Source organism: Nannospalax galili, unplaced genomic scaffold, assembly GCF_000622305.1.
Source record: "Nannospalax galili isolate Female #2095 unplaced genomic scaffold, S.galili_v1.0 scaffold879, whole genome shotgun sequence".
Classification (NCBI taxonomy): domain Eukaryota; kingdom Metazoa; phylum Chordata; class Mammalia; order Rodentia; family Spalacidae; genus Nannospalax; species Nannospalax galili.
In genome coordinates, this window is record NW_008346261.1 from 1,606,483 (window position 1) to 1,627,650 (window position 21,168).

A 21,168-nucleotide genomic window follows, 5' to 3' on the forward strand; every position below is an offset into this window, starting at 1 on the left:
CACATGACCTATCCCATCCCCTGAAGTCAAGCCAGCTGATTAAACTAAGGATTGGCATTTGACCAAGGACAATTAATACATTGGCTGGCAAGCAACCAGCAGTTTAACTCTAATAGGCTTCCCTTACAAGGAAGAAATTACAGCATAGCAGACATTATATAAAACTGACATGTTTACCATCGAGGGATAAACCTTATACCCTAGAGAAGTAATTAAATATAGAAGGCTTCCATCCATAGGGAATGTTCTCATCTGTGGAAGAGAAAGTTAGATGACACTTATTTGATTCAGGGACTCTGAGGTGGGTGCAGAGTAGTGAACAGGGCTGGCTTTGAGCAGAGCACAGGGCCATGTGGATCACTTAAATGATGGCCAAAGTAAGGATTAGGGAAATTGTGCCAGGTTCCTTGTAGGGCTAAATCGTGATAGTTTCCAAGAGGTTAGTTTCTTAGGGATTCTATGGGACAGTCCTTGGTCTGGGCCCAAGTGCATAGATTTCAACATAGTGCTGGCTCTTATGCCAGACTTTGGGTTGTCATGTTTATTTAGGCAGTACTCAATGAAGCATTTTAGAGAAGCCATATGAAGGCATCATGGTACAATGCTAATATATGACCTTGAGCTTCTCTGCTGGAAATCACTGATATAGTTTATGTAGAGAAGGTCAGATTGAAAGGCAGCCCCTCACACTGTTGATTGTAAGCCAGTAACAGTCAGCATGGCTCAATTGCCTACATGTTCTGTACTGTGTTACTGGTGTGGCAAGAGAGGCGGTAAGGCCACAGGATCTTGAACAGTAATAGCATTCTCTAGGAGCCAGATTGACTAAAGGGCTGGTAGTTCTTGGGAGTCTGTGTATTCTGGTTTTTGGAACAGGATGTTGGCACATTTGTTCTGTTGTCTGAAGATAGGCTTCATTTTGAAATAAAAACACACAGAGAACTAAATTTCCTCTGGGACCATCTGGTAGTGTGTCCCAAACCTGAGTTGGAAAGAAGCATTTGGTGTTGGTCCAGGGTTACTTGAGGTTATGGTAGCTTGTATAGACCCTAGTCGTGGTCCTGGAACAAATGGCTGCTTTCTGGAACACAGGAGTAGAAATCCAGGAAATATGCATCTGCCACAACAGGAGAATGGTATTAGTTTGATTTCTGTTCCTGTGATGAAACACTGACCAAAAAGCAACTTGGAGAGGAAATAGTGTATTTCATCTCACAACTCCTGATCATAGTCCATCATGGAGGGAAGCCAAGGCAAAAACTCAAGCAGGGCAGGAAACTGGAAGCAGGGACCCAGAGATCACTGCTTACTGGCTTGCTTCTCTGGCTTGCTCAGTTATCTTCCTTATACAGCCCAGACCCACCTGCCCAGGGATAGTATCACCCACAATGGGTTGGGCCCTCCTGTGTCAATTACTAGCTAAGAAAATGCCCCACAGACATGGCCACAGGCCAATCTGATGGAGGATATTCCTCAATCTGAGGTTCCTTCTTCCCAGGTGTCTCTCGTTTGTGTCAAGTTGACAAAAGCTAACCAGTACAAACAATGAGCATCAAGTTGGATGTGTATCCATGGTGGAAGCCCTGGGGTTGGGGAGGGACAAGGTCCTTCAGGATTGAAAGATGTTCAGCATCTAGAAAACACCAACCTCAGGGGTTAGGGGATGGCTCAGTCAGTTAAGGGCATGCCTTTCAAGCAGGAGAACTCAAGTTCAATCCCCAGAACCCATATACAAATTCTGGGTGTGGTGGCAGGTTTTTTTAATCCCAGTGCTGGGAGACTTGAAGGTAGGTGGAGACTTGAAGATCCTTAGAGCGCACTAACCAGACAGTCTCGTCTAACTGGTGACCTCTAGGCCAATGAAAAGACTCTGTCTCAAAGAAGATAGATGGTGTTCCTGAAGACAACACCTGTACACACACACACACACACACACACACACACACACACACACACGTACTAAAACAAATAAAAAAGAAACCACTAGCTTTTCCTGACCCGGCTTTGTACCCTTTAGAGGCCATCTGACTCACCTTCCTCATAGCTCTGGTGTGAATACCAAGGTCCTGAGAAAATAACTAATTTTGTCTATTTCAAGGAACAGTGAAGCAAGAACAGGACTCATGATATGACCTCCCTGTGAACAGCATTGAGCGGGGAATGATCATGGCCAGAGCTGAGAAGCAGGCAACAAAATGCCTTTAGTTTGAGCATCACATCCACATGCTTGCCTAGAATCCACGTGCTTAACACCTCTCAGCATGTAGTGATGGTACTGATAAAACTGGCTTAGATCCTCTGTAACAACTGGCAAATGACATCATTTCATCAAGTTAGGCAAGCCAGAAGTCCCAGTACCTCCTGATTCCTGGCCCATATCCAGTCCATCACCAAGTCTTATCAATACCACCATCTAACCACTTCTTTTTCTCTGTAACCTTCCTGGGATGAGCTATCAACTTGTATTGCCTGTACTTCTTGGATAAGTTCCTTCTTTTCTTCCCTTCCTTCCTTCCTTCCTTCCTTCCTTCCTTCCTTCCTTCCTTCCTTCCTTCCTTCCTTCCATTCTTTATTTCTGTAGTCTTACTTTGTTGACCATATTGGCCTTGAATTCCTAAACTTAAGAGATCTTTTTGCTTCACTCGTGCTAGGCAAGCCCTCTACAACTGTCACACCCCAAGTCCTCTGTGGACAGTTTTCTAGTGATCTGCCCATATTTACTCTGCTCCCAACCTATTCTTACAGCAACTGGTGTTTTCCCTCATTGTCTTGTTATTTTTTAAATTTTTATTTATTTTTATTTTCTGTGTATGAGTGCTATGCCTGAGTGTATGAAGTACACCCATGTCATTCAATGCACACAGAGGACAGAAGCAGTGGCAGATCCCCTGGAACTGGAGTTATAGATGGTTGTTAGCCACCATGTGGGTGCTGAGATTTGAACTCGGTCTTCTGCAAGAACAGCCAGTGTTCTTTACTATTGAGCCATCTCTCCTGCCCCTGCCTTGTTTTTTTTTAACTAATTAATAGACTTTTTAATTTTAAAGTAGTTTTATGGGTTTACAAACAAATGCACACATACCACATCTCTTATACCCTCTCCCTACTTAACTTAGCTTCTTTTATTATTAACATCTGTGTTAGTATGGTATTTTTTGTTTCTGTTTTTTGAGATAGAGCCTCATTTAGCACAGGCTGGCCTAGAACTTGCCATGTATCAAAGAATGACCTTGAACTACTGACCCTCCTGCTTCCAAGTGCTGGGATTACAGGTGTGTACCACCACGCCCAGCCTGATTCTTTATTATTATCTAAATAAAGTCCATGTTTACATTAGGGTTCACTCTTCACAGTCCTGCAGGTCTTGACAGATATGTTATGTCATTATCTGCCATTATAATGGCCTGTAGAGTAGTTTCATGGCCTGGAAAAATCCCCTGTGTTTTGTCTAGTCATTCCTTGACAGTGGTCGTTTCAAAATGCAGATCCTGTCCTGTTCTCTTACCCAACCTTACCCTGTTCCACTCTCTGGCCTTCTGGTCTCCAACCATACAGGTCTTTTTTGTTGTTGCTATTTCACTTCCTCAAGCCATACTCCATTCTGCCTCTGGGTTCTGCTCATGCTGATTCTTCTTCCTGAAATGCATTCTGTCTTCCAGCCCCACACCCAGGTCTTATGATAGTTTGTAATTATGCTTATGCGGTGATTATTGGATTTGCCTCCTTCCTAGGCCGCGACCTCAGGAAAAGCTGCCTTTGTATTGCTGTACCTGGCACACAGCAGATGTATAATAAATAGATACTGAATAATAGTAATAACTAAATTAATTAAATCACAGGACAGTCACTTGGGAAGAATAGTGAAGGTGTGTCAGGACTGGGATGAAAGTGGAAAGAAAACTGATAGAAAACAAGTAAAAAAGTTCATCCAGGGCTGGGAGATGATGCAGCAGATAAAACGTCTGTTGCCAAACCTGACAACCTGAGTTTGATCTCAGGGACCCACAGGCTAGAAGGAGAAATCTGACACCTGAAAGCCTGTGGCATCTGCACTCCCCCCACCCCAAGTAAATAAATAAATAATCCAATAGGATGAAGACACACTGACAGTGCGCAGAGGCCTCAGTATATCAGATTGTGTCAGCACAAAGAGCTAGATGGCTACAGTGATGTTTTAAGATTTCCAAGGTAGAACTATTCCAGTGGTGATAAAAGGCAGGGTGGGGCCACCAGATTCCAGTAAAGTGGACTGTAAGTGAAGATTCTGAGTATGAAAGGTCAGGGAACTAAGAAGCTTGGCCATTGAGTGGGTGGTCCACAGAGTCAGCAAAGTCTCTCCTTTCTCCATCCCAGGATAAAGAAGTGAGCCAGGTGTCCAATGAACTCGAGGGTACAGTAGGGTTGGTCAGTGACAGAGATGAAATGAGGGAAGGCAACTGGTTGAATGGCATGGTCCTCAGTGGGGCAGAGGTTTTTCATATTAGAACAAAAAAGAATTGCTTTGAAGGGTCTTAAAGAACTAGAAGAAAGCCGCTCGTACTTATGGGGCGTGGGAGAACAAATAGGTTCTACTTAAAAGGAGGACAGGGGAAGTGGTGACCTTGGGGGAAGGCCAGGTTTCAGTTCAGGCTAGAAGGTGAAGGAGATTAGTTAGGTTTCTGGTTGCATTTAACCAAAACCAATTGTAGTCATCTGTGATCAGTGGTGACTGGAGGACTGTAATGAGGGGAGGAATATCTTGGGCATATTGAATAAAGTGCCACAAACTCACCATTATGAGTGGGAAGAGTGCTATGGAGGTTTTTTTGTGAGCTAGGTAGATACACGGAAAAGTTGCCAGTCATAAATAGCACAGTGAAAAAGTTGAGGAAGTAGAATCTGTTCAACGGACAGGGGTTCCAAAAGACACAAATAGAATGTCTGGTAGAGTAGAAGGAGGCAGAAGTGAAGAGAGGTATGGGGGTTAGAGTGGCTTGTGGTTTCTAAGCAGTGGTGTCCGGAAGGTGGTATCTAGAATAGTAGCTACAGGCAGACCTGCAAACGTCTGGTATCCCGTTTGTCTAGTGCTGGACCCCTGCTGCACTGTAGCCACCTGTCTGTTCATCTTCAGAATTTGAATCTCTGAATTTCTTCACTTTGTTGCCTTTCTTTGAACCAGAAGATCCTTCCATTTCCACTGCCCCACCAAATATTCTGATATCTCCCTATGAAGCTGCACCTTGGACTATTTATTACACTAACACCCAGCCTACCTCACTGAGCCCAAGAAGCCTCCTCCATCTTCTTATATCATATTGTAAATAAATTTTATGCCTTCTGACCTATGAACGTCTTCATGCCAGGGACCATTTCGTGTTCCTATTGATAACCCTCCATCTCTAATTCTGAGTACATTGCCTGGGACGAAGCCAGGTGAATGCATTAATGAAGAAATGAATGGACTTGGATCCCTTGTTGCTCTTTTCCTGTAGCCTGGAAATATTAGGCTCTGAAAAGCGGCCTCTGTGGTAAGACTTTCTCACCCACCCTTTTCCATGATTGCCAATTTCCTGGCATTGGTTCCACATTTGCCAGACAGAGACCATCTGCCGGGCTAGACAAACCCAGCTAGAGAGACACCCTGTCCTCATTCTTCCTAGCCTGCATTCCCAGCAGCCTCTGAGAATATGGGCCTGACACATACTGAGTGTTTTTTCTACCTTCCAAAAGGACATCTCCACAACACAGTTTGAGCTCCCATCCCAGAACCACCTGACCATGTTATCCAGACTGATTTATCTCCTGCCCTCTGTATCACTACAGTGCTAGTAGAGGGAACACTCAGAGTGGATGTGCTAGATGGGAATCTGCATAGCCAGGATAGCCACTGATTTTAGGAATGTCTAGAATAGAAGAGGAGATGGGATGAGACAGGGGCAGCTTTGGGGACTTCAACTACAGATGTGATACCTTCTTTCTGAGGGTACATACATACACATTACATCCTTGCATCTTTTCATAATTCTGAATTTTTTCAAGGAAAAATTAAGAATGAAAGATACTCAGCTTTTACCCCAGTATATGCCTGTAGGTGGACCTGGGGTGGAGTGCAGAGCTGGCTGGATTCGGGAGGCTTGGGGGATATTAAATCTAGACAGTGAGCAGAGAGGCGATAGAGGCGTAGCAGAGGCTTCTGGGCTCACAGCCAGCATCTTAGACCAGAAGGCTATAAACTCAGTGAATCTATTGTATTTACTGGTGAAAAGCCTCAAAATAGGCAATTCCTAGCTTATTAGTTTATTTGTTGGTCTGTCGTCTAGAACTGGGAACATGTTTTTCTATAGAAACAGTATTACAAATGGTAGCTCTAACACAACGCTAGCCCACAAAAGCTTACAGTTCCCTAATGTACCTAAAATATTGTACTAATAACACTGAAGACCCTGATCACTGTTTATAACAGTGTTTCTGTGGGAAAGTGCATTTAGAGTTTCAATGCCTGTAACACACATTCCTCAGCCCTGCAAGACCTCTGGACTCTTGACCTTATTCCCACAGTGCTGATTCTTATCAGAATGGCTCCCTATGTGGTGAAGGGCAGATTAGTTGCTTTCTGTTGCTACAGGATTCAAGCTGGGGTTTCAAACAATTCATCTTCACTGAGCTGACCCCAACCCCTACCATGTACCCTGGCCTGTGATCTAAGTTTAGTCTTCAGCCTCCAAGTGCCATAGAGGAGCCTCACAACCATCTGCCTTGCACACTGGCTCACAAACTGATCCACAAACTCGTTGCATTAGGGACTTTATTTGCATGTTTCTAGGATGTCAGAGGAGGGGAACAAGAGTTCTTATATCATAAGAGAAGTGGCATAAAAGACTAGTATGAGCCCTGAGACACTGCACAGGGAGACAGGACCGAGACAACCTTTGACTAAAAGACAATGTGATCAAGGAGAGAATTCTCAGGTTGGCAAGATGCTCAGTGGATAAAGGTACTTGCTGTCTGATGACCTGAGTTTGATCCCCAGAATCCACATGGTGGAAGGAGAGGACTGATTCCTGCAAGTTGTCCTCTGACCTTCACATGCATGCTGTAAACATACACAATAGAGAGAGAGAGAGAGAGAGAGAGAGAGAGAGAGAGAGAGAGAGAAGAGAAGATGAGAAGATGCTGGTTAGAATAAGATTAAAGGCATGCCCTAGGTAGGATGAAAGTGTCCTAGACAAGAAGAAACTGTATATCATACAGATACTCAAATACTCTTACTTGAAGAACTGGAAATTCAAAGATCCCTATGGCATTTGAGGGGTCCTAAAAACAAGACTATCATTTTCATAAACCAAATGACTTTCCTGTTAGATGTGAATATTGCTATTACCATCATATCCAGGCTCAGTAGAGGGGAACTATGACAAATGAGGGCCCTGGTGACAGAGAGAAGAGGTAAGGACTCAAAATTCAATTCTGGCAGAGCCACCAAAGCCATTGAAGGACAGCATGAGTCACTGGAACATTCAGGACTAGAACAATTTAGGACAGAGGGAATCCAGAGCTCTAGTGCCACACAGGGCTTGTTTTGGTGATAACACTCAGATTGGGACAACTCCTTCCCCCTTTTGTGTGGTCATGAAGGGACTTAAGTCAGGTTTTATCCTTTCCTGGGAAATGAATCTTGGATGACATGACCTAGACACTGAAAATCTTATCTATTGTCCTGGTGCTCTGTGCTCAAACTGTCAAGGACTTCCTGCCCCCGAGCCTCCGGAATGACCCTGCTTCCTATCTGCCAAACAGATTCTCCAGCTTCTGTATTAATTTCATTGGATTTCTGTTATCTTTTTTTTTTTTTTTTTTTTTTTTTTTTTTTTTTGTCTTTTTGAGACAGGGTCTCCCTGTAGCCCCAGCTGACCTGGAACTCGCTATGTAGACCAGGCTGGCCTTGAACTCACAGAGATCCACCTGTCTCTGCCTCCCAAGTGCTGGGATTAAAGGCGTGCGCCACCACGCCCAGCACCAGATTTCTGTTATCTTTTTAAAACTTTCCTTCCTCCCTTCCATCCTTCTATCCTTCCATCTTTCCTACCTTTCTTTTTAGTCTTTTTCTTTTTTTGTATCTGTATTTGATGTATATGTGTACATGGGTTGTGCGAGGGTGCACACAGAGACCAGTGCACACTGAAGGTCAACCTTCAGTGTCTTCCTCAATTGCTCTCCACCTTATTTTTTGAGACAGGGTCTCTTGCTGAACCTGGAGTTCACTTATTCACCTAGACTGGCTGATCAGCGAGCCCCAGGGATCCTCCTGGCTTCAGCTCCTGGGATTCAGCACTGGGATTACAGGCATGTACTAGCATGCTCAGCTCTTAGATGGGTGCTGAGCATCTGAACTCGGGCTTTCATGCTGACATTGAAGAATTTATCAACTGGGCCATCTCTCCAGCCCCAACATTTATTTTCTACACAAATTACTCATAGTATATAGTGTATGATTGAGGAATTCTCACCAATCTAGGCCCTGCTGGCAGAAGGTTGATAGATCAAAGCAAATCTGCTCCTTTATAACTTGCAAAGCACCTAAAGTTATAAATCTATAAAGAGCACAGTTATGGCATATTATACCTATATACACAAATGAAAAAAGCATATCATCAAAATGTGATAAGCTCAACTTTTCCTTGAGAAGTTGGTAGGTAGACGGAAGGTTATCATAAACGTTATTCTGAAGACAGCTCACCAAAGCCTAAATCCACCCCATGCTAGTTTTCAGAGGATATAATAAATATGATGATTTGGGGGCTAGAGAGATGGCTCAGTGGTTAAGGGAACTGATGGCTCTTGCAGAGGACCCAGGTTCAATTCCCAGCACCCACATAGTGGCTAACAATTATCCATAACTCCAGTTCCAGGGGATCTAACACCCTCTTCTAAGCTCCACAGGCATTGCATGACACAGGTGCACCTACTTACAAGCAAGCAATACAATCATATACATTAAAATAAAAAATAAATAAACCAAATAAATATGATGGTTTTATTCAATGGTAACCAATGGCTTTGCCTATTTAGGGAAATAAATAAATTCATTTATATTAATGGAAAGATTTTTAGGAACTTGGACAATTGCAATGCCATTCTTTGGTAATCATTAAAAAGGACTGAATTAAGATTCAATGTAGTTTAAAAATGACCATGGAGACAAATGTGTCTGGAAATATATCTGCTTAATTAAACCAAACAGTTGGCCAAATACAGTGAGGTATGTTTCAGTTCAACCAGTCGGCATTTTCTATTTGCTCCATGATTAGCAGACTGGTTGGCTGGCCTTGCCTGAGAAGGCAGGTTTCTTTTTCCATGCCTGGTCCAGAGAGGTGCTGTCCACCTACCAGATGGTCTGCTGGGCTGTGTCCCTGGGATCACCTGGTTCTCAGCCCATGGGCTAGTCAGTCCTTAAGCACAGGAGCCGCTGTTTTGCTTCCCATTGGAGCTCAGGTTTGTGGATTCCAGTTTTCAGATTGAAATCACAATGAACTCAGGGGCCTCAGGCAGCTTTCTCTGGTTTAACTGGTCTCTCTCACCTGACACCAGGCAACTGCAGTATGAATGGAAACGAGAAGCATTCTGTGTGAATGTTTTCCCTAGATTTCTGGTTCCTACTAGAGGCCGGTGACTAACTATGTCCTGGAAAATGTACTCCTTCTCCATTACCGTAATTCTGCCATCATTAGAGCCTGTGCCTCTCAACCCTACTCTCAACCAAACCTTGTCTCACCTATGATCTTTTTTTCCAAGAGTTCTGGCTAAGTATAAGGCTTATCTTAGTGGAAAGGGCTTTTAGACACAGAAGATAGGAGTGTTCCTGTTCCCTACATGAGCCATACAATAGATCTGGTGCACTGTGATGATCTTCCCTGTATATTTCCAGAGTCAGAGTCAGAGACCTTTAAAAAAAATTTTTTTTATTAAATGCACATATTAGCTATATGTATTTGATCATATTCACGTGCCCCTCCCCCATGCACTCTCTTAGTCTCACCCTCCAACTGATCCTCTCTGCTCTCAACTAGTCCCTCTCCCACATACAGTTCTTTCTGTGTGACCCAATGAGTTTAATTAAGGTTGCTTGTGTGAGCGTGGGTAAGGGGTCGTTTATAGGCACACAGGCACCTCACCAGTAGTTGATTACAGCACTGAAGAAAATGTCTCTCGCTCCCCCAGCAACAAGTAGCTATCTATAGACTGTCAGGGAAGAGTAGGTCTCAGAGACCTTTTGTGGTAGTTTCTATCAGCCTCTCTTACTGCCTCCATCCTGCTCCCAGTACCATTTGTAATAAAAAATATGGAACTCTGCCTCAGTAGGATGACTGCTTCTATGAGTCTCTCAACTACGATCACTATCTGCTTCAATTGATCTCTGATCTCTTGCAAAATAGAAACTTCAAGGAGCCTCCAACTTTACCCAGATCTGGAAGGAAAATGAAGGAAAGACTGCTTCAAAGATTGCTAAGCTCAAGTCCCAGCACTACCTTTTGTCCACGAAATTTCTGTCATTTCATGAACAGCATCCCGTGTGGCTTTGGGGAAGTCGAGCTGCAGCTGCACAATCTCTGAGGATATAGCTCCAATCTGACATGAGCTCATGAACTGGGCTCTTTGGCCACTGGCTGTAGCAGCACTCCAGGCCAAGTCCAAGAATTGTGTCAGAGATCCCCGTGGTTATCTACACGGTGTCCTTGCACTTTGTACTCAGCCAGGTTCACTGGAGGCACTAAGTTATTCCTGGGATTCTTGCAGCCTCTGCTTTCACTGAAACAAAATAAACCTTACCAAAAAGGGGGGTGGGGGGGAGAGACAAAAAGAAAAGGTTTTCTTCAAACACAGAATTGGATCTAACACTGTAGCAATTGAAGACTTACACTTCTTTCTGAACTCTGGCTTACCTGACCAAAAACAGTCCTACACCATTGAAACCAATGCAGTTTAACGGCATAGTGTGGCCATGTTGGGCAAGGATAAAAGAGTCATGCCTCTGGTTACAGGAATTCCTTGGGGGAGGAAGCTGACATTGTTGTTATCAACTACCTGGGAATAGGAATCACAGACTCACATGACCTCCTTAAAGGTACAAAAGCGAAAGCTTCAAATATCCAGCATCTGGTAGTATTGTACTTGGACCACTAAAGACTAGGGAAGCTGAGGTTTTGGTCTTTACCATCTCTTATAAGTTAGACCATGAAGGGTCAAGTGGATTTCCTGTTCAAAGTACTAGAGAATACAGGAAATATCTCTGTTTGGGGGAATCCTTCTGTGATCACATCTAATAAAACAATCCAATGTCTGGTGTTTACAGCACCTCGAAAAAGCACCTAGCATGGAGCCAGAGTCACCCAGAGGAAGACAAGGAGATCCCAGTTACCAGAAAGACCCACTGGTGGTGATAGTTCACTAGAAGGGAGCTTTGTCACAAGTATGTTGTTTTTCTATAAGAGTACACTGAATGTCATCTTATATCATAACCTACAAAGGGAATCTTGCTGAGTTAAAGGATTAAATATAAGAAGAGAAAAATCTTATAACATTAGGGGTTGCAGATATAACTCAGTTGGTAGAGTGCTTGCCTAGCATGCACAAAGCCCTGGGTTGAATTCTTAACATCACATAAAAATAAACTGTGGGGGCACAGGTTGTAATTCTAGCACTGGGGAGCTAGAGGAGGGAGGATCAGAAGTTCAAGGTCATCATCAGTTACACAACAAGTTCCAGACTAGCCTGGGAAACATGAGACCCTGTCTCACAAATAAATAAGTAAACGAGTAAATATGTAAAATAAAAGTATATTTCCTATAGCAAGATATATTAAAAATAAATGCCAGTATTTAATTTGAGAAAATAATACACTTTGAAATCTTTAATGTGAGTTGCATTTAAATGAACTTCTAAGAAAACATTGTGATCCAAGTTTTGAAAATTAGATAAAAAAAATCTGAAAGGATAATTCACAATGGCTAATATACAGATAGCTAAAATTATAGAAAATATAATTTTACTAGTTTTATTTGTCAAATGCATGGCCATTGATTTAAACAAACAATATCCAACACTGTTAAGACTACAGACAGGAGAGTGGATTTGAATTATCTATAAAACAATTTGACCTGTGTGTTAAGAGCCATAAAATGGGACTGGAGAGATGGCCTTGTGGTTAACTGGCTGCTCTTGCAGAGGACCTGGGTTTGGTTCCCAGCACCCACATGGAGGTTCACAACTGTCTGTTATCATCTGTAATGCCAGTTCTAGGGGATCAGATGCTCTCTTCTGGCTTCTTCAGGCATTGCATGCACTTGGTGCACTTACATGCATGAAGACAAAACACTCATACACACAAAATAAAAATAAATAAATACATAAAAACTTTTTAAAAAGAGAGAGCCTTAAAATGCTCAGGCTTTTTGAGACATTAATTTCATTCTCAATAACAGCTTCTAAAGGAACTGAAAAAATGATTCAGCAGTTAAGAGAGCTTTTTGCTCTTCCAAAGGACCAGATCCAGGGGATCCGACACCCTTCTTCTTCTGGCCTTGCCTGCCACTTGAACACACATGCACACACAGACATACACACATATACACATAACTAAAAAAATAATAAAAATAGGGGGCTGGAGAGATGGCTCAGTAGTTAAGAACACTGGTTATTCTTGCAGAAGACCCAGGCTCGAATCCCAGCACCCACAGGGCAGCTAACAACTGTTGGTAACTTCAGTTCCAGGGGATCTGACAGCCTCTTCTGTCCTCCATGGGCACTGCACAACACAGGTGCACTTACCTACATGCAGGCAATACATGCATACACATAAAATAAAAATAATAAATAAAATCTTTAAAAAATTATAAAAATAAATCTTAAAAAAAAGAACAGTTTCTAAGAAGGTTAGGAAGATGGCTTACTGTGTGAAAGTACATACTGAGCAAGACTGATAACCTAAGTCCGGATCCCAGGAACCCATGCAAAAGCAGGACATTGGGACCCATCTGTAATCCCAGGACTTTTACAGTAAGATGGGAAGCAGAGACAGGAGACTCCCCCAGAAGCTTGCCTGAAGTACACAGTGCAGAGGAAAACAAGACAGACCCTGTCTCAAGCAAGGTGGAAGGCAGGGCTGGACACTCGAGGTTGTCATCTGACCTTCACATGCACACAGTGGCAAGTGCATGCCCTCATAGGCAAACATTACACACACATTATATACACACATGTACACAAAAATAAATAAATAATAAATTATTTTATGTGTATGAGTGTATTTCCTGCATGTGTAAGTGCACCTGTGTCCTGCAATGTCTGTGGACGACAGAGGGCATTGGATCCCCTGGAACTGGAGTTATGGATGATTGTTAGTCACCATGTGGGTGCTGGGAATTGAATCCAGGTCCTCTACAAGAGCAGTTGGTGCTCTTACCCCCTGAGCCATTTCTCCAGCCCCAGTACACACATATACACACACACACACACACACACACACACATATTAAAAGAATAGCTTCTAAGGATATAATCCAAAATGTGAATCTGAGTTTAGGCATAAAAGTATTTACCTTAGTTCAATTGTAACTGAAAACAAACTTGGTATTCAACAATGGTAATTTGTGATATATCCACATAAAATTCATGATTCCCATATGTAGTCATTAAAAATAATCTTATTAGCAGGTCATGGTGGCACATGCCTGTAGTCCCAGCACTCAGGAGGCAGAGGCAGGCAGATCCCTGTGAGTTCAAGACCAGCCTGATTTACATAGTGAGTTCCAGGACAGCTGGGGCTACAGGGAAACCCTGCTTCAAAAAGACAAAAAAATAAAAATCTTATTGTTGGGCGTGGTGGCACATGCCTTTAATCCCAGCACTCAGGAGGCAGAGGCAGGCAGATCCCTGTGAGTTCAAGACCAGCCTGGTCTACATAGCAAGTTTCAGGCCAGCTGGGGGAGACCCTGTCTCAAAAAAACCAAAAACCAAAAACCAAAAAAAATTATTATAGAGACACTTGTGAGATGATAGTGGATGTAAAAGATAAAATATCAAACTGAACACACTCAGAAACTATGTTTTAAAAATAAGATTCAAAGATCAATTAAGACAGATGGGAATACAAATAATGTTTTTTGTTTGTTTGCTTGGTTGTTTAACATTTGCCTGTTTTGTGTGTGTGGTGGTATGCATCACCATGCATAGCCTGTTTGGGATTTTTTGAAACAGGATCTGACTTTGTAGTCCAGGCTGGCCTTGAACATGAAATTCTCTTGCCTCATCCTTCCTATTACTGGGATTATCAGGATGTGCCACCACAAAATATTTTATTTTATTTTTTCAATATTATCCATATTTCTGCAGCCCAAAATGTTTGTGAACTAGTTTCTAGACTTCTGACTACTACTTTCTCTTTTTTCTATAACTTCAGACCATAATAAATTTTCTGGTGGCACACAAAAAAGTGTGATTTTAGTAATAACTGGCAAATACTTTGTACATTTTGGAAAATTACATATTTACTCATGTGCTGGATAGCTTTAGCATCAACTTGACTCACCTGGGTTGAGGGAGCCTCAATTGGGGAATTGCCTTCATTGGACTGAACTTGAACCATGTCCATGGGGCATCCTCTTGATTGTTGAGTGATGTGGGAGGGCCCAGCCCATTGTGGGTGGTGCGACCCCTGGGAAGGTGGGCCTGTGTTGCATAAGAAAGCAGACTGAGCAGAGGCCAGGGGAGCAAGCCAGTAAACAGCGGTCCTCCATGGCCTGTGCTCCAGCTCCTGCCTCCAGGTTCCTGCCCTGAGTTCCTACCTTGAGCTCCTGGATGAACTGTGACTGGAAAGATGTAAGCTAAATAAACCCTTTCCTCCCCAAGTTGGTATTTGTCAGAGTGTTTTGTCACAGCAATAAAGAGACAAGCTAAAACAACTCACCTTAAAATTTTTTTTTATAGAACTCACTATAACTTGGTGCTTTAATATCTATCATTTTGGTGCATAGTTGAATTAATCAATAAAGTTTACTTTAAGATTGAAATAATAATTTTGCAGCCTAATCTGAATTTTGCAGGGCACTCCCAGAGGGCAGCCCTCAGGACAGATGCTATGACAAAGTGCCTTCCCCGGGCGCCATTAGTCACGGGTCATATCTTTTTTCTTGCTCTCTTGGCTTTATCTGACTTCTCTACGGGTTCTGCCACTCCAATCTGGTTCTTAATCTCCCTTGTCTTGACTCCTTAATGGGTTTCACTCCTTGAGTCACGGTAATTTGAAACCTCAGCTCAGACAGAGCCCAAGCAGGGATTTCCTGAGGCTCTGTTTGCTTGAGGTCTTGTCCCAGTTCTCCAGGCTTGTAGCAGGGCTTGACCCAGGACCCTGGAACCTCCACCGGGCACAGCATCGCCAGTAAACCAGCAAATGCACACTTCTTGATCTGATATTTTCCCCCTCAGGTCAAGAACAGTCTCCTAGACCAGTTGAGAAGGTGCCCAGTCCAATGATCTGGCACCCTCCGGTGGCCGTGGGTGGGTGTGTCTTGGTTGGTGGTGAGTTTTAGCACTAGATCCTGTTGCAGTGTCCTTGAGCCTGTAAGTGCCCTTATGGTGTAAAGGGACCTGCTATGAGGTCTGGGCAAGCCCTACTTCTGCCAGGACCCTAACCATTCACCACCTGCAAATTTCTGATGGAGAAATTCACAGAAGACCCTATCTTCTCTTCCACACAAATATATTTCGTATCAAGAGAGGTGCTTGCTTGCTTACTTACTTTATTTATTTGTTTGTTTGTGTATTTGTTTATTGGCTTGATGACACACACCTGTAATCTCAGTACTTGGGAGGCAGAGACAGGAACATTATCCATTTGAGACTGGGCTGAGCTTCAGAGCAAGTTTGAGGTTTGCCTGGATGAGATTGGGAAACCCCGGTTCAATAAACAGAAGAGGAGGAGGAAGTAGAGGAAGAGAGGAGGAGGAACAGGAAGAAAAGGGGAAGAAGGAGGAAGAAGAAGAGGAGGGAGGGCTGAGGAGGGGGAATGAGGGAGGAAGAGCGAGTCTTAATAGTTGAGTCCTGAGTTTCAGTTGTTCCTAAAACCCAGGTGCCTCCTCTCCCCCAAACTTGACTTTAACATCAGACACTAGTCCTTGCAATATCTTCCCCCATTTAAGTCCATTTGATGTAGTTTTCTTTGACTTGCAGTGCAGGGGGCCTACTGAAACAGCAACCAAACAGGGTGTTTTTGAATAGAGTCTAGGTATTACTACCCAGAGCAGCAGGAGACAGAATGTTGATGCAATATCTGATCCAAACTGTGCTATGTTGGTTACAAGAAATAGGTAAGTTACATATTACTCATAGACAAGTCGAAAGGTTGATTTAAAAAAAGGAAAAAGCCCGGCGTGGTGGTGCACACCTTTAATCCCAGCACTCGGGAGGCAGAGGCAGGCGGATTTCTGTGAGTTCGAGGACAGCCTGGTCGACATAGCGAGTTCCAGGTCAGCTGGGGCTACAGGGAGACCCTGTCTCAAAAAGACCAAAACAAAAAAAAAAGAAAAAGCTGGCCAAATTCCAGGACTCAGGTGGATCTTTGTGAGTTCGAGGCCAGCCTGATCTACACAGCAAGTTCTAGGCCAGTCAGGATTGCATAGTGAGACCCTGTCTCAAAAAGAAAAAAAAAGTATGTAAAAACCAGAAAGACTTCAGAAGATCTAGAACTGCATCAGTGGACCAGGGAGCAGCCACTGCCTTCTTCCCTTGGGGCCTTCAACCTCTCAGTGAGTGAGCCCTGTCCTCCTCTATACCAGCCAGCTCAACCTAGTCTTATAGGTGGCTGCAAAAAATGGCTACTGTACCTTCTGCATCTCTACATCCTTCTGGTTCTGGCACATAACCAAACTGAAGCTCCCACTGTGTCTCTTACTGCAGACTTGACTTCTGTTCGTCTCCTAAAACTAAAGTACACGGACAAAAGTTGGGAAATGGTTTATAGTCACAGATGCTGCCAGGTGTCCAATTAGTTGTGGTCAAGGTCCTGTGACTCAGTAAGGTGAAAAGGTAGAAATTTTACCAGAAAGGGCATGACCAATCATAATTGGCATCTCTTTTCAAGCCCTGTTAGATGTAATCTGAACTCTTGCCAACAAGAAAAATTAAGCATGTTGTAAACATGGGCAACCCACTCCCCAAAGGCCCTCTCTAATTATCTCAGGTTGGTAAGAGAGTTCACCTCTGGCACTTAGAGGCATGTGTGCCATCCTGTACCTCAAAGTGTACCTTCTTCAGGTTCCCAGTCCACCTGCACCTGCTTTAAACACTCTGCAGTGAGCTAGACATCTCCACTCACTTGGGAGTCTATTAATTTTTTTCTCCCTTAACCACACTAAAGACTTTGCTTAGTAAAGCATTTCGAAGATTTAGAAAGTGACTGCTCAGTCTGCTCAGGATTTATATCCCAAACAGATGTGCCAAGAAGTCATAGGAATCAAACTGCTGTTCTGTGAGTAGAATAATAGATTAACTTGCTTTTTCAGTGGTTTCGATTACACAGCTGTACAAATTGCAGTGGAGTCTTCATAGCTAAAGATGCTTTTATCTAAAACACATCACTCCTTCAGAGTGGAGATTTCAGCATGGCAGATACCTCAGGGAACATGCACACATTCTTTACCAGAGAGAAAATCATCCAGGTAGTCAAGAGATGGTTGTACTTATCTTTCATAAGGAATCTTCTGCCCCTCATCATAATAACCAAACTGGATATTATGCTATAATGAAAGTCAAAAGTGCTTAAATAATAGTACCATCCTCCAGGCGTGGTAATGCACACCTTTAATCCTAGTACTTGGGAGGCAAAGGCAGGTGGATCTTTGGGAGTTTGAGGCCAGCCTGGTCTACACAGTGAGTTCCAGGATAGCTGGGGCTACAGGGAGACCCTGTCTCAAAAAGACAAAAAAAAAAAAATAACAGTACCATCATTTTACACTTTTAATCTCTCAGAGCCTCAGTTTCTTCAACTATTAAATCAGAATATTAGTACCTGGTATGGTTTGAATGTAAAATGTTCCCCACAGGCTCCTGTGTTTAACCCTTAGTCCCCAGATAGTGATGCTGTTTTGGGAGGTTGTAGAACCTTTTGGACATGGGACCTAAAGGCAGGTATGGGGTTTTAGGAATGGGGTTTGAGGGTTATAGGCTTCTATTGCTTCTGGTGGGAGCTCTCACCTTCCTGATCCTCTGAGATGTGAATAAGCAGCCTCACATTCCCACCACTACAGACAGGAGCTGGGACTGTGGCCATCTTGTCTCCATGATAACCTACTATTGAACTATGACCCAGAATAAACCCCTCTTCCCTTAAGTTGCTTTTGTTAGATAGTCTATCACAGTCACAACAAAAGTAATATAGGGGATGGAGAGATGGCTCAGTAGCTAAGAGCACTGGCTGCTCTTGCAGAGGACCCGGGTTCAATTCCCAGCACCCACATAGTGGCTAACAACCATCCATAACTCCAGTTCCAGGGGATCTGATGCCCTGTCATCCACAGACATTGTAGGTACAGGTGCACATACCTACATGCAGCAATGCACTCATACACAGAAAATAATAAATGAATATGTTTTAAAAAGTAACTAATATAGGACTCATCTTACGGAGGTTGCTGGAAGAGTCAGTGCTTATAAATAAAGAGCTTAGCAAACTGCCAAAGCTACCTGTGCCCCCCCCCGCCCCCGCTGCCATGATATACTAGCTATGGTTCTTTTTTTTGAGACAGGGTCTCTTTGTAGCCCAAACTGGCTTGGAACTCATGTTGTAGACCAGGTTGGCCTTGAACTCACAGACATCTGCCTGCCTCTGTCTCCTAAGAGCTGGGATTAAAGGGGTGCACCACCATGTCTGGCCCATTATGGTTCTTTAGAGGAACAAAACTGGTAGAATGAATATATACCACAGGGAGATTATTAGATTGGCTTATACAATATGGGCTGGGTAGTCCAACACTGTCTTCACACTGGTGAAGCTGAAAACACGGTGCCTGCTCAGTCCACAAGGCAAGGTGCCTCAGCAGTCACACTCTGGCACTGAAGGCCTGGGGAACACCCAGAGAGCCACTGATCTTCAGCCCATGTGCGAAGGCCGAAGAAACTGGGTTCTGATGTCAGTGAAGGATGGCAACAGCAGTGGTAGAAATAGGGTAGATGCATTCACCATCAAGGAGCAAAGGCAGGCAGGCAAAAACAGTGCTGCTTTTCCCTCAGTCCTCTTTATATTTGGTCTCTGCTGGGAGACAGTCTTTCCCCCTCAGTTAATCCTTGCAGAGAGTGCCCTCACAGACCTGTTCAGAAGTATGTCTCTTAGTTGATCTCAGATCTGATCAAGTTGATAACCAAGACTAAGCATCACAGATGGGGTCTCACTATGTTGCATAGCAGGCTGAACTCAGACTCATCATCCTCCTGGCTCAGCCTCCCACATAGCTGGAATTGCAGGTGTGTGCTGCTGCACCTGGCATTAAATCTCATTTCTCACTTTACTGTTTTTCAAGATGGGCTCTTTTTCAGTGTAGTTCCTCTTTTTGGCCTAAAAACAATGTGTGGGTGCATGATCATAATTATATCCCCATTTTGTAGAAAACAAATAGTAAAGAGATTTTCATTTGCCAGGTGTGAGTGATTTCTCCAAATCAACATGTACATCTCAACTTAAGTTCGATGACACGAACTTCAGGGAAGGAGGAGTTTAAAGTTGTACTAAAGGAAGATCCTCCACAATCTTCATCCAAGAATGGCTACTCAGTTAGAGATACCATGTGGACATCTATTTTTGGCAGTCTGGAAAGCAAGATAAAGGGACCATTAGATACAGTACAAGTAAATCTTGATTTGAATTACAGTTTATATGCATTTTAAGATTCTCTGAAAAATGGTAAAAAATAAATAAAGAAGTGGACCCAAACAAGGTTAGGAAGCAATAAATGAACATAAAAGCTAGGGCTGTGGGGCCGGAGAGGTGGCTCAGTGGTTAAGAGCACTGGTTGTTCTTGAGAGAACCCAGGTTTGAGTCCCAGCATCTACATGGCAACTAACAACTGTCCATTACTCCAGTTCCAGGGGAACTGAGGCCCTCTTCTGACCTCCATGGGCATTGCATGACATGGATACCTTTACATACATGCAGGCAGTACACTCATACACATTAAATAAAAATAATAACTAGGGACTGCAGAGATGGCTCAGTGGTTAAGAGCACTGACTGCTCTAGAAGAGGACCCAGGTTCAAATTCCAGCACTCACATGGCGGTTAAGAACTGTCGTAACTCCAGTTCCAGGGGATCCAACACCCTATTCTGACTTCTGAGGGCACTGCACAACACGGGTGCACTTGCATACATGCTGGCAGTACATTCATACACATAAAATTTTTTAAAAATTTAAAAATACTAGTAAATAATTTTTTTAAAAAAAGATAGGTTATGATGGTAGGGTATGTCCTGGAGCAAAGAGGCCCAGGGAGGAGGTTCACTACAAAGTGTGGTGTGACAGAAAGTGTTATAGAACCTAGCTCTGCAGGAAGAGCTGCAGATACGCCACTAAACACTCCATACCAAAGCTTCACACAGTCAAATGCAAGCACTCTCTGAAGGAAAGCAAGTCTCAGTGCAGGTGCTTAGCACCTGAGTTCAATAAATTATGAGATCACACACATACACACATACATACACACACACACACAAATCATCACCATGTAAGCCATCATAAGTTAGAATCCACAGAAATGACAAATAATAAATACATATTCACAAAACTGAATAACGTATTGTCATGCATAGATTATTAAATAACCTTCTATGAACCATTTTCAAAAATCAAATATGGACGGGGCTGGAGAGATGGCTTAGTGCTTAAGTGCACTGGCTGCTCTTACAGAGGACCTGGGTTTGGTTCCCAGCATCCACATGGCAGTCTGCAACTCCAATGCCAAGGGATCTGACACCTTCTGGCCTCCACGGGCATTGCATACATGTGGCATCTACATACGTGTAGGCAAGAACACTCCTCTACATAAAATAAAAATAATAGATAAACTACTTTTAAAAATAAAATATGGAGGGCTCATGAGATATCTCAGTGATTAGAGGCACTTGCCATCAAACCTGACAACCTGAGC

The 21,168-nt window shown here is 43.2% G+C and overlaps 1 long non-coding RNA gene across 1 annotated transcript; it reads right to left on the minus strand.

Annotated features, from left to right (window-relative positions):
• Positions 1 to 769: 769 nt before the first annotated feature.
• On the minus strand, positions 770 to 10,615 carry LOC115071961. The gene is made up of 3 exons (XR_003851026.1): positions 10,506 to 10,615; positions 9,366 to 9,571; positions 770 to 1,117 (listed from the first exon to the last, which is right to left on the minus strand). It is a non-coding gene; the product is annotated as an uncharacterized LOC115071961 (long non-coding RNA).
• Positions 10,616 to 21,168: the final 10,553 nt, after the last annotated feature.